Raw genomic sequence first — 11,248 nt, 5'->3', positions numbered from 1 at the left:
AAGGGGCCATATTTTCACTTTGCACAATTATCATAGAAGGTCGAGATCTCAGAGCTGGAGATGACAGCACGGTGTCAGACATCACTCAAATGCACAATGCTGTGGCTGGAAATTCGAAAATTATAGCTCGCTGGTGCAAAATGCTTCTGACACATTTAAATGAGGGGCCTTATTAAGTGCACAAGTCGTCATGGGCCAATTTTCGCAGGCGCAGATTCTAAAAGCATGTGTCAGGGCGAGTTTCAGATTGTTGCTATGAGCTGCTGGGTTCTGATACTGACAGTGTGCAAATGAAGCAGAAATGTGTTAGCAAGGCAAGGCGGGTGTGAGACTTTTGGCATCAGTGTAATATTGGACAACATGGAAAAAACAAAACTCTTCCGTGCTTTAACTGCTAAGTAAAGAATAATTTTCTGCTACACTGTTATGGTGATAAACTGTATCAGGATTTACCACAGCATTTATATTGGAGTCTGGATTTTGTCTAGACCTGTTTCTTTTCAGTCATATAGATGTAAACTTTCTTTTGTATTTTGGATCTTTTTTGTTGCACTATTCACTCATGCCTCAGCTTTAGCTCACAGATAGGTGGTTTTACATTCTCTTTGAGAATTTGCTTATGTATGGTAAAATTCAGTATTCTCTAAAGTCCTGAGGTTGCAAAGCACCCCCACACTAGCACAACACACACATTTTTATGTGTTTTCTCCCATTTTCTCCCAATTTTAGTGTAGTCAATTTGTCTTCCGCTGCTGTGGATCCCTAATTTTTTGCAGTTGAGGATGGTATATTGCTGCTCATGCCTCCTTCAACCTGCTTGCAGCCCTTAACAGAACCCTTTTCCACCCATGCACTCTGCGGAGGCAGCTCTATCTGCCAATTAGGGTCCTTACACAGCATTTGACCCTGCCCACATATTCCGGTCAGCCCTCCCTGCAGGCACTGCCAATTATGCCCGCTAGATAGCGCCCAGCCGACAGGTGGCAACGCCAAGTTTCGAACCAAGGAGTTCAGAATCTCGGCGCTGGTGTGCTAGCGGAATATCCCGCTACACCACCTGGGCGCAATGCTATCTTTTTTTACCAAATATAATAAGACCCTTGATGTCCTACACGTTTCAATTGAGCTTAGACATGGCATTGTAACTATTTCCAAACTGTTCCTGTAGAAACTTTGAGGTGACTTCTTGACTCCAGTGGTAAGGTTTCAGATCACTGAGATTTACTGTATATTATACTAAACTGGCTGAAATGAGGCAGGGCTTTATTTCAATCTAAATTATCTAAATTGGCTTTTTGTGGTGGCTGTGCAGTGGCAGCCTAGTGGTTAAGTTGGATCACAAGATTGCTGGTTTAGGTTCCACTACTACTATGTTAACAATATTGGGCCCCTGAGCCCTACAGTGGGACTTAACCCTCAATTGTTGTAATTGTATTTGGCAAAAAATAAAAACCGTTTAATAAGGGTCATAAATATACATATACATAAATACATTTTTTCACTAGAATGATGGTGTTAAATAACTTTGTTTTCTAGATAAATCAAACTATAAAATATGTTGTGTTTTATTTAGATGTGGTTGGGGGCTACTTTTTAAATAATCGTGTCACATCTAATGTCTATTTTACATTTATGACATTTGCACATTTATACATATACACAATTACAATACAAAGAAATTCTTTTTTCTCATATTCCAGCTTGTTTGGAAGCTGGGGTCAGAGCGCAGGGTCAACCATTGTACTGTGCCAATGGAGCATACATGGTTAAGGGCCTTGCTCAAGGGCCCAACAGTGGCTTCGTAGCAGAGCCTAGATTTGAACCGACAATCTTCAAATTGATAGCCCGAAGTGCTCCCCACTAGGCTACCACTGTGCCATTTTATTTTATTTTATGCAAAGTGACTTAGAATCCAAGCAATTAGGGTTAAAGCCCAACAGTGGCAACCTGGCAGATGTGGGGCTTGAACCAGCAATACTCCGAATACTAGTCAAGTCCCCTAAGCACTGAGCTACTACTGCTCCATGTCTCGCACTCACTCATCCACATGCATACCCCACTATGAATATAAAGTGACATCAGATTCCCAACAGTCACATACAAATACGTGCACGTTCATGCACACACTTTACCACTTTATACACTTTTATTACTCCGCATAGTGTTAAGCTAGCAAGGTTATGGGGAAGGGCCAAACTGATCGCAAGAGCGAACACAGAGAAAGTCTTTTTGTTTTGGAGAAAGGGACCACATTGTGTGGAAGGGCGCCTCAGAATGGACGTGAAATGAATGCAGGGGCACACTCACACAGACATAAAACCACCCCTAAATAATCATTGAAAAATCATTAGAAAGCTGGCAGAGCGGGAAGGCACAGATTGCGGGGTAGACCTGAGACAAACCTAGCATTCTGCCGCAGCACAAAGCCAGCAATGAACTGGAAGAGAAAGAGGAGTGTCTGGCCATTACGAAACCCCCTCACATACACACTCACACGCCCCTGCCCACCCCGCACCCCTGCCTGCACTAAAAAACAGTGGTGTCCGCCTTCCTGACATCTATCTCCTACTCTCTGTGGATGTGTTAGAATTTCATTTGTGCTGTGGTTAACAATTGTTCTGGCCTGGCAACATTTTATCTGTCTGACCCTCACCCTGGCCATATGTCGCCCCTAAAGTCTTCTTTTTACTACCACCACTGTCTCTTCGTTCTCAAATAAACAGTTTGGAAGGCACGACCGTTCTCCAATTGCTTAATTACTATTCATGAATTGGTTTGTACAGTGCAATAAATCTTTATGGACTTCCATTGACAAAACGTGTGGTGTTGTATAAGCACTGAGCTTTGTACCGAACCCGAGCGGCCACATGGTGCAATCGGAAGACACCATCCATTTATGTGAAGAATCTGTTTTTTTTTTTTGTAATGGAGCAGACCTTGTTCTGTCCGTTGTAGAAACACACAAAGGGACAAAAAAGTGCTGTGTTCGAATTTGTAGGCTCTCGGTGTCATTAATTACGACGAGGCCTCATATATTTGCCATGCACCCTAATACACCCGGGATAGAATAAGCTTTTTTAAAATCTATTCTCCAAGTTAAAGTTCCTGAGCACACAAGCACACAGCAAAACAGAATTCAAAGACTTATCTTATACGACTGACTAATAAATAATCATTTCTACCAAGCTTGCGTAGAAGCTTAAATGTGATTGTGAAGCATTTTTTATTATCAATATTTGGATTCCTTCACTTCAAAACCAGGATGGTTGTTCAATTGCAAAAGGCTTTCTGATTTTCTTGGAGAACACAGTCGGGGATAATCTTCAGGACACCCTTGGTGCGCTTAAGTCTGTAGTCATGGAAAGAAAGGCAGGGCATGCTTTAGATCTTTTTTCCCCTTTTTGCCTTTACAAAAGATTCGGAGGAAAATATAGCACACCACATCCTTAATCTGTTTGGTATGCTTGCTGTAAGCTGAGGAAGGACAGGGGAGGGGGGGTCGCAAACAGCAGGATGGAATTTAGATTTTTCTTTCCAAGGATTTTAGTTAAATTACCATTGTAAATTGCTTCAAACAATAAATTGTGTTGAGCATATACTCTATATTATGCTCTATGTACGTAGGGAATCCAATTATTTTAATTAGGCAGTAAAATGTGTTGGCTCCTAGAATGAAAAATAAATAAGATGATCCAAGTTTTTGTTTTTCCCATTTGGAGAAAGGGAGTCATAAACAGAAGAATGATTTAGTTTTTTCCCCAGGGGTGTTAAATACTGTTTGTAAATTAGCATTGTGAGTTGCTTTACACAATGAAATGCTTTAAGCATGCACTTTACATTGTGTAATTACATGCTGAAATTATAGTCATTTTAATTAGGCATTATATTGTGTTTGTTTAAAGAAAAACAATTTTGGTAAGCCATCCACTTCCGGGAAGATTCCCTGATGAATCTTGTGTTTTCTCTTACTGTGGTTCATTAAAGTCTTTAAATTGGGGGATTTAATTTTGCCTGGTGAATACCGTTTTTGATACATGAAATGATTATTTAAAAACTGCATTTTGTGGTTGTGCACCCATAAGACCACAAGCATTACACCTGTCAACTTATTTTAATAAAATAATAGATCACATTCTCAGATGTAAGCCACAAACCATCATAAACAGTTTTGACATCAGTTTCAATACAGCTGCTGTAACACAGGTAAGACTACAGACAGTCATGCAAGCTTATCATCAGGCTTAAAGGTTACTGCACAAACAGTAAACATAAAATAATGAAATGCCCAGGTCAATACAACTGTGTGATGTTCCCAGGTAAAGACTGGTTTAAGTTCCTGGGACCACATAGATGATGTTCCTGGGACCACATAGATGATGTTCCTAGAACCACATAGATGATGTTCCTGGGACCACATAGATGATGTTCCTGGGACCACATAGATGAGACCACATAGATGATGTTCCTGGGACCACATAGATTATGTTCCTGGGACCACATAGATGATGTTCCTAGAACCACATAGATGATGTTCCTGGGACCACATATATGATGTTCCTGGGACTACATAGATGATGCTCCTGGGACCACATAGATGAGACCACATAGATGATGTTCCTGGGACCACATAGATGATGTTCCTGGGACCACATAGATGATGTTCCTGGGACCACATAGATGAGACCACATAGATGATGTTCCTGGGACCACATAGATGATGTTCCTGGGACCACATAGATGATGTTCCTGGGACCACATAGATGAGACCACATAAATGATGTTCCTGGGACCACATAGATGATGTTCCTGGGACCACATAGATGAGACCACATAGATGATGTTCCTGGGACCACATAGATGATGTTCCTGGGACCATATAGATGATGTTCCTGGGACCACATAGATGATGTTCCTGGGACCATATAGATGATGTTCCTGGGACCACATAGATGATGTTCCTGGGACCACATAGATAATGTTCCTGGGACCACATAGATGAGACCACATAGATGATGTTCCTGGGACCACATAAATGACATTTCTGGGACCACATAGATGAGACCACATAGATGATGGTCCTTGGACCACATAGATGATGATCCTGGGACCACATAGATGAGACCACATAGATGATGTTCCTGGGACCACATAGATGATGTTCCTGGGACCACATAGATGATGTTCCTGGGATCACATAGATGATGTTCCTGGGACCACATAGATGAGACCACATAGATGATGTTCCTGGGACCACATAGATGAGACCACATAGATGATGTTCCTGGGACTGCATAATATGCTGACATAGCTTACTGTGTCATTAAAGCTAAACTGTCAGTTCCAGAATTTTGCTGCTAAGTTAATATAAAATGGACTGCTTCTGGGTTAACACAGCGATCCTATATGATGTCTTTAAGTAAATTTTAGGCATGATTTTTCTAAAACTACATAGGTCGGCTATCTATGCTAGCTATCTAGCTAGGTAATGGGTATGCAAGCTAAAAGATCCAGCAACTGTGTTACTTTCAGTATTTGAAAGACTGTTGGAAATCATTGTTCCAAGCAAAATTTTAACAGTGTGAAAGCATTAAATAGATTTCTCAGATTTACCATTAGGTTAGCCAGCTAGCTTAACTAGCTAGCATAGCAAAAGCTATGAGAGATTAGCCAAGTTAAGGCTACAATATCTAAAATATTATTCTGTGTAAGCAAAACCAGTACTACTACATGTTAAAAGCATGTATAACAAGGAACTTCTAAATATAAATATATATATATATATAAATATAATATTTTACCTTCTGCAGGGGATTCAGTGCGTGGCACGGAGCTTCTCTGGTTGAGGTTAAAAATAAAAAAATAGAAAGGCCCAGCAAATGTGGTGATGTCATAGCAGCTAGTTTGAAAGGCCCGCCAGGCAAATGTGGTGATGTCATAGCAGCTAGTTTGTGATTGGTTGAACAATTTCAATTTAAGCACCTCCCCTGTTGACCCAGGGCCACATCTCACTCTGCAATATCAGGACGTGCTGCGTCAGTGCTGGTCTCCAGAAATGCTGTTTTGACTGAATGGGCACAGACACAGAATTTCTAGAGGAGTGGGGCCATATTAAGACCATATCAATGTTCAGAGTGTTGGGATTGGATGTTCAACAGTTCTGGGTCAGAATTCAGCTGGCTTTTTAGATTTAATGAAAACACTAGCATCCTAATCTGATTTTACACTGATTTAAAATATTAGTGTACGCAGTTTACATAAGCATTTGAGTAATCAGATAACTACTGAAATCCAATAATGACAGATTGTTCCTCTGCATTTAATCACACTCAGGGAGGTTCTGCTGCACGGATAAGGAATCAATAACTTCAACATTGACGTGAAGCATCTGTTTTGTCATGACATTATTTGGCCAATCTTCAGGACCAATGGATCTCAATAATGGAGTGTACCAGTAGAAGCTAGCTAAGTGTTCTTTTTCTCCTGAAAGTTCTCCACTGGCCTTATGACCTTTTTTTTTTCTTCCTTTATGCATTTTCTCCCTTTTTCTCTTTTTTAGCATGCCCAATTGCCCGATTGCATCATGCTTCCTTTCCACCAATGCCGATCCCTGCTCTGATTGAGGAGAACGAAGCTAACCCACGCCCCCTCCGACACGTGGGCAGCATGCCGTATGCATCTTATGACCTACACTTTGATGAATGCAGTGCAGCTCAGTGTTGTGTACAGAGAGACACACCCTGAGAGCACTCTTTTCTCATCTCTGTGCAGGCGCCATCAATCAGCCAGCAGAGGTCGTAATTGCACCAGTCATGGGAGAGAGACCCCATCTGGCTTAGTCCCGCCCATCTGAACAACAGGCCAATCGTTGTTCTTGTGGCTGCTCAGCCGTAGCCGGCAGAATTCGATACGATGTATTCGAGATCCCAGCTCTGGTTCCAGCTTGTGTTTTTACTGCTGCGCCACCTGAGCGGCGGCCTTATGACCTTTAACAAACCAATTATGCCTTGTGCCTCACCCACTACATGCAAACTTTCAGGGGAAGAGTTTCAGTTAATTTTTTTGGTAAATGTATTTTTTAAGGTTTAAATAATTGTATACACAATAGCAATAGACTTCAGTATTTTTGGCCATGTGGTAAGTCCTTCAATGCTCCTACCGTGTATAAAAATGGCAAGCAAAACCAGTTGGACCAACTTGAATCATGACAGCAGAAGGAGACGATCTGAATGACTAAGTGTTTATTATTAGGGCTCAGACAGCAGGAGTTTTAGTCACAAACAGTCCAGTTGGCCAGTGCTTCAAAGGAAAATGAATTCTGCTGTGAAAAAGGACTGCTCAGAATGGACAATTCATTTTTGCAATACAGCATGTAGGTGTGTATTTAGGTGGTGTATTTATGGTGGTGGTGTGTTAGTGTGTGTTGTGCTGGTATGAGTGGATCAGACACAGCAGCGCTGCTGGAGTTTTTAAATACCGTGTCCACTCTATTAGACACTCCTACCTAGTTGGTCCACCTTGTAGATGTAAAGTCAGAGACGATCGCTCATTTATTGCTGCTGTTTGAGTTGGTCATCTTCTAGACCTTCATCAGTGGTCACAGGATGCTGCCCACGGGGCGCTTGCTGCGTCTTATCCACTCATACCAGCACAACACACAGTAACACACCACCACCATGTCAGTGTCACTGCACTGCTGAGAATGATCCACCACCTAAATAATACCTGCTCTGTAGTGGTCCTGTGGGGGTCCTGACTATTAAAGAACAGGGTGAAAGCAGGTTAAAAAAGTATGTAGAGAAACAGATGGACTACAGTCAGTAATTGTAGAACTACAAAGTGCTTCTATATGGTAAGTGGAGCTGATAAAATGTACAGTGAGTGTAGAAACAAGGAGATGGAGGAGGTTATACCTGATCAGTGTATATAATACATACAAACATGTCGGATAACTGTTTTACTGACCGTTTTTTCTTTGGTGAGTCAACGTCACTTCTTCTACAGCCTTGTGTATTTGTTTTCTCCACCTATACTGCTTTTTTTCAAAGCTTTTCTTAGAAGTATTCACCTCCGCAAGCCACTTTTCATGAAGCTCTTTCGCCTTCCCACTCCCAGATGTCAAAGAAATTCCACCTCTCTCCATCAGTTCAGGGCTTCTGGGCCTTTATTCTCGCCACTATGAGATAACCTCCAGTGTCACGTCTGTCCTCGTTATTTATATATTTTTTTGTCCAGCACTGACTTATCCAGGCCAGATGATTTCTGAGTTTTGTCACAGTCACAGCTCAAGTGTTATTGGGTGAAGTTTCATTTATCTTTAACAGTTAGGCTAAAATGAAGGCTGTGACAGTTTACACAGACTGGTTCTGTATATAAGTTACACATACTGGTTATATATGTTTGTTTGTTTATTAGGATTTTAATGTCATGTTTTACACTTTGGTTGCATTCATGACTCATTACACAAGGTTCATCAGTTCACAAGGTTATATCAAACACAGTCATGGACAATTTTGTATCTCCAATTCACCTCACTTGCACGTTTTTGGACTGTAGGAGGAAACCGGAGCTCCCGGAGGAAAGGACACAGAAAGGACCCGGACCACCCCACCTGGGGATTGTAGGATTTTAATGTCATGTTTTACACTTTGGTTGCATTCATGACTCATTACACAAGGTTCATCAGTTCACAAGGTTATATCAAACACAGTCATGGACAATTTTGTATCTCCAATTCACCTCACTTGCACGTTTTTGGACTGTAGGAGGAAACCGGAGCTCCCGGAGGAAAGGACACAGAAAGGACCCGGACCACCCCACCTGGGGATTGAACCCAGGACATTCTTGCTGTGAGGCGACAGTGCTACCCACCGAGCCACCATGCCGCCCTACTGGTTATATATGTTACACAGACTGGTTATGTATATAAATTACACATACTGGTTATGTATGTTACACAGACTGGCTGTGTATATAAATTACACATACTGGTTATGTATGTTACACAGACTGGCTGTGTATATAAATTACACATACTGGTTATGTATGTTACACAGGCTGGTTATGTATATAAATTACACATACTGGTTATATATGGTACACAGGCTGGTTATGTATATAAATTACACATACTGGTTATGGGGAACATTGAGGAAAAGACTCCAAACTACATAATAAGAAGCTGAGTGAAGGGCAAGTGCCAGTAAATTTTGTGTTTAAATTAAGTCAAGTGTGTGTATCTGGGGGAGGGGGGTTCCATGTGTGTGTGTGTGTGGGGGGGGGGGGGATGTTGTCCCAAATCATGGGAAAAAAATCAGTAAATAGAATTGGACATGTGGTCAAAAACATGCATGCAATATTCATGATTAAATGAGAATGTAATTAGTCTTAGTCTTCTTACCTGAATAATACCCTGATGGGAGTAGTCACTTCTGGGATGATGATGTTCCTATACTCATGGCAAAACATTGGCTTAATTAATTTGGAAATTATGTTAATCATGCATGGCTAACATACAGAATATTTTAGAACTTGTTACCAATGGGTACGGCTTAAACAGACTCAGGACCACCACAGAGCAGGTATTATTTAGGTGGTGGATCATTCTCAGCACTGCAGTGACACTGACATGGTGGTGGTGTGTTAGTGTGTGTTGTGCTGGTATGAGTGGACAAGACACAGCAGCGCTGCTGGAGTTTTTAAACACCTCACTGTCACTGCTGGACTGAGAATGGTCCACCAACCAAAAATATCCAGCCAACAGCGGGCAGTGGGCAGCGTCCTGTGACCACTGATGAAGGTCTAGAAGATGACCAACTCAAACAGCAGCAATAGATGAGCAATTGTCTCTGACTTTAGATCTACAAGGTGGACAAACTAGGTGGGAGTGTCTAATAGAGTGGACAGTGAGTGGACACGGTATTTAAAAACTTCAGCAGCGCTGCTGTGTCTGTGTCTCATACCAGCACAACACACACTAACACACCACCACCATGTCAGTGTCACTGCAGTGCTGCGAATGATCCACAACATAAATAATACCTGCTCTCTGGTGGTCTTGTGGGGGTGCTGGGAGAGTCGTGACCATTGCAGAACAGCATAAAAGGGGGCTAACAAAGCATGCAGAGTAACAGATGGACTACAGTCAGTAATTGTAGAACTACAAAGTGCTTCTATATGGTAAGAGGAGCTGATAAAATGGACAGTGAGTGTAGAAACAAGGAGGTGGTTTTAATGTTATGACTGATCGGTGTAAGTGCCTAACCTCAGAAATTCAGTCTTTTTAACTGAGTAGGCACAAATTCTGTCCGACACTTCCAATTTTAGTAAAAAGCCTAACAGAAGAGTGGAGGCGGTTTTAGCCACAAAGGGGATGGGGGCAGGTGGAGGGGAGCAAAGCAACTTTATAGTTCTGTCCATGTCCATCAATGGCTCATGGTTATGGTACATTTGGCCATATAGTGTAGCATTGTATTAGTTGGAGTGAATTATTATTATTATTCTCTCTCTCTCTCTCTCTCTCTCTCTCTCTCTCTCTCTCTCTCTCTCTCTCTCTCTCTCTCTCTCTTTCTTTTTTCTTTTTGTTTGTCCTCTCGGATGCTGACACAGATACACACGGACAGATACACTCATTGAATCCACCGTATAGGACTGGACATGGACTGGATATAGTGTCACAGAAATGTACGGACACCCACCCACACAGCTGAATCTACAAGCCGAGGCCTGTCAGACATTCAGTCACTCACCGACGCTCTCGCTCAGTCTGGCTTTGTATCTTCATTTCTTGCGCACTCACATGCATTGAAAGTTCTTCATACTGTCACTTTCATTCCTGACATGCTGCTAGGGTATGTCTGTGCTCCAGAAAGGGTAAATGATCAAGTAGAAGTACAGTACAGTATATGTGCATTTTTTTGTGGATTCGCTTCTGAGTTTTGGTGTTTCAGCAATACAAATTGCTAACACGCGTATAAGATAAATTAAAAGTAATTAATAATGTGCTTATCGCTTGGTCCGGCTGCTGAACGTTTCCGGCCGACCCTGATCATGTGTGGTTTCAAAATACACATACAAGAGGATGTGATGAAGCGACTGGGATCATTTAGATGATTGTCCTCTGTATACAGGAATCTATTGTTAGAATCCCAGCTGATGCTGCTGTCTGAAATGTGAGACTGAATGCTGCTTCAAAAATAGATTTTCATGACCTTGGATCAGATTCAGATTAAACATGCGTAAGAACTGTCCC

Source organism: Trichomycterus rosablanca, chromosome 15 (genome assembly GCF_030014385.1).
Source record: "Trichomycterus rosablanca isolate fTriRos1 chromosome 15, fTriRos1.hap1, whole genome shotgun sequence".
Lineage (NCBI taxonomy): Eukaryota > Metazoa > Chordata > Actinopteri > Siluriformes > Trichomycteridae > Trichomycterus > Trichomycterus rosablanca.
Note: the sequence above shows the minus strand (reverse complement) of the source record.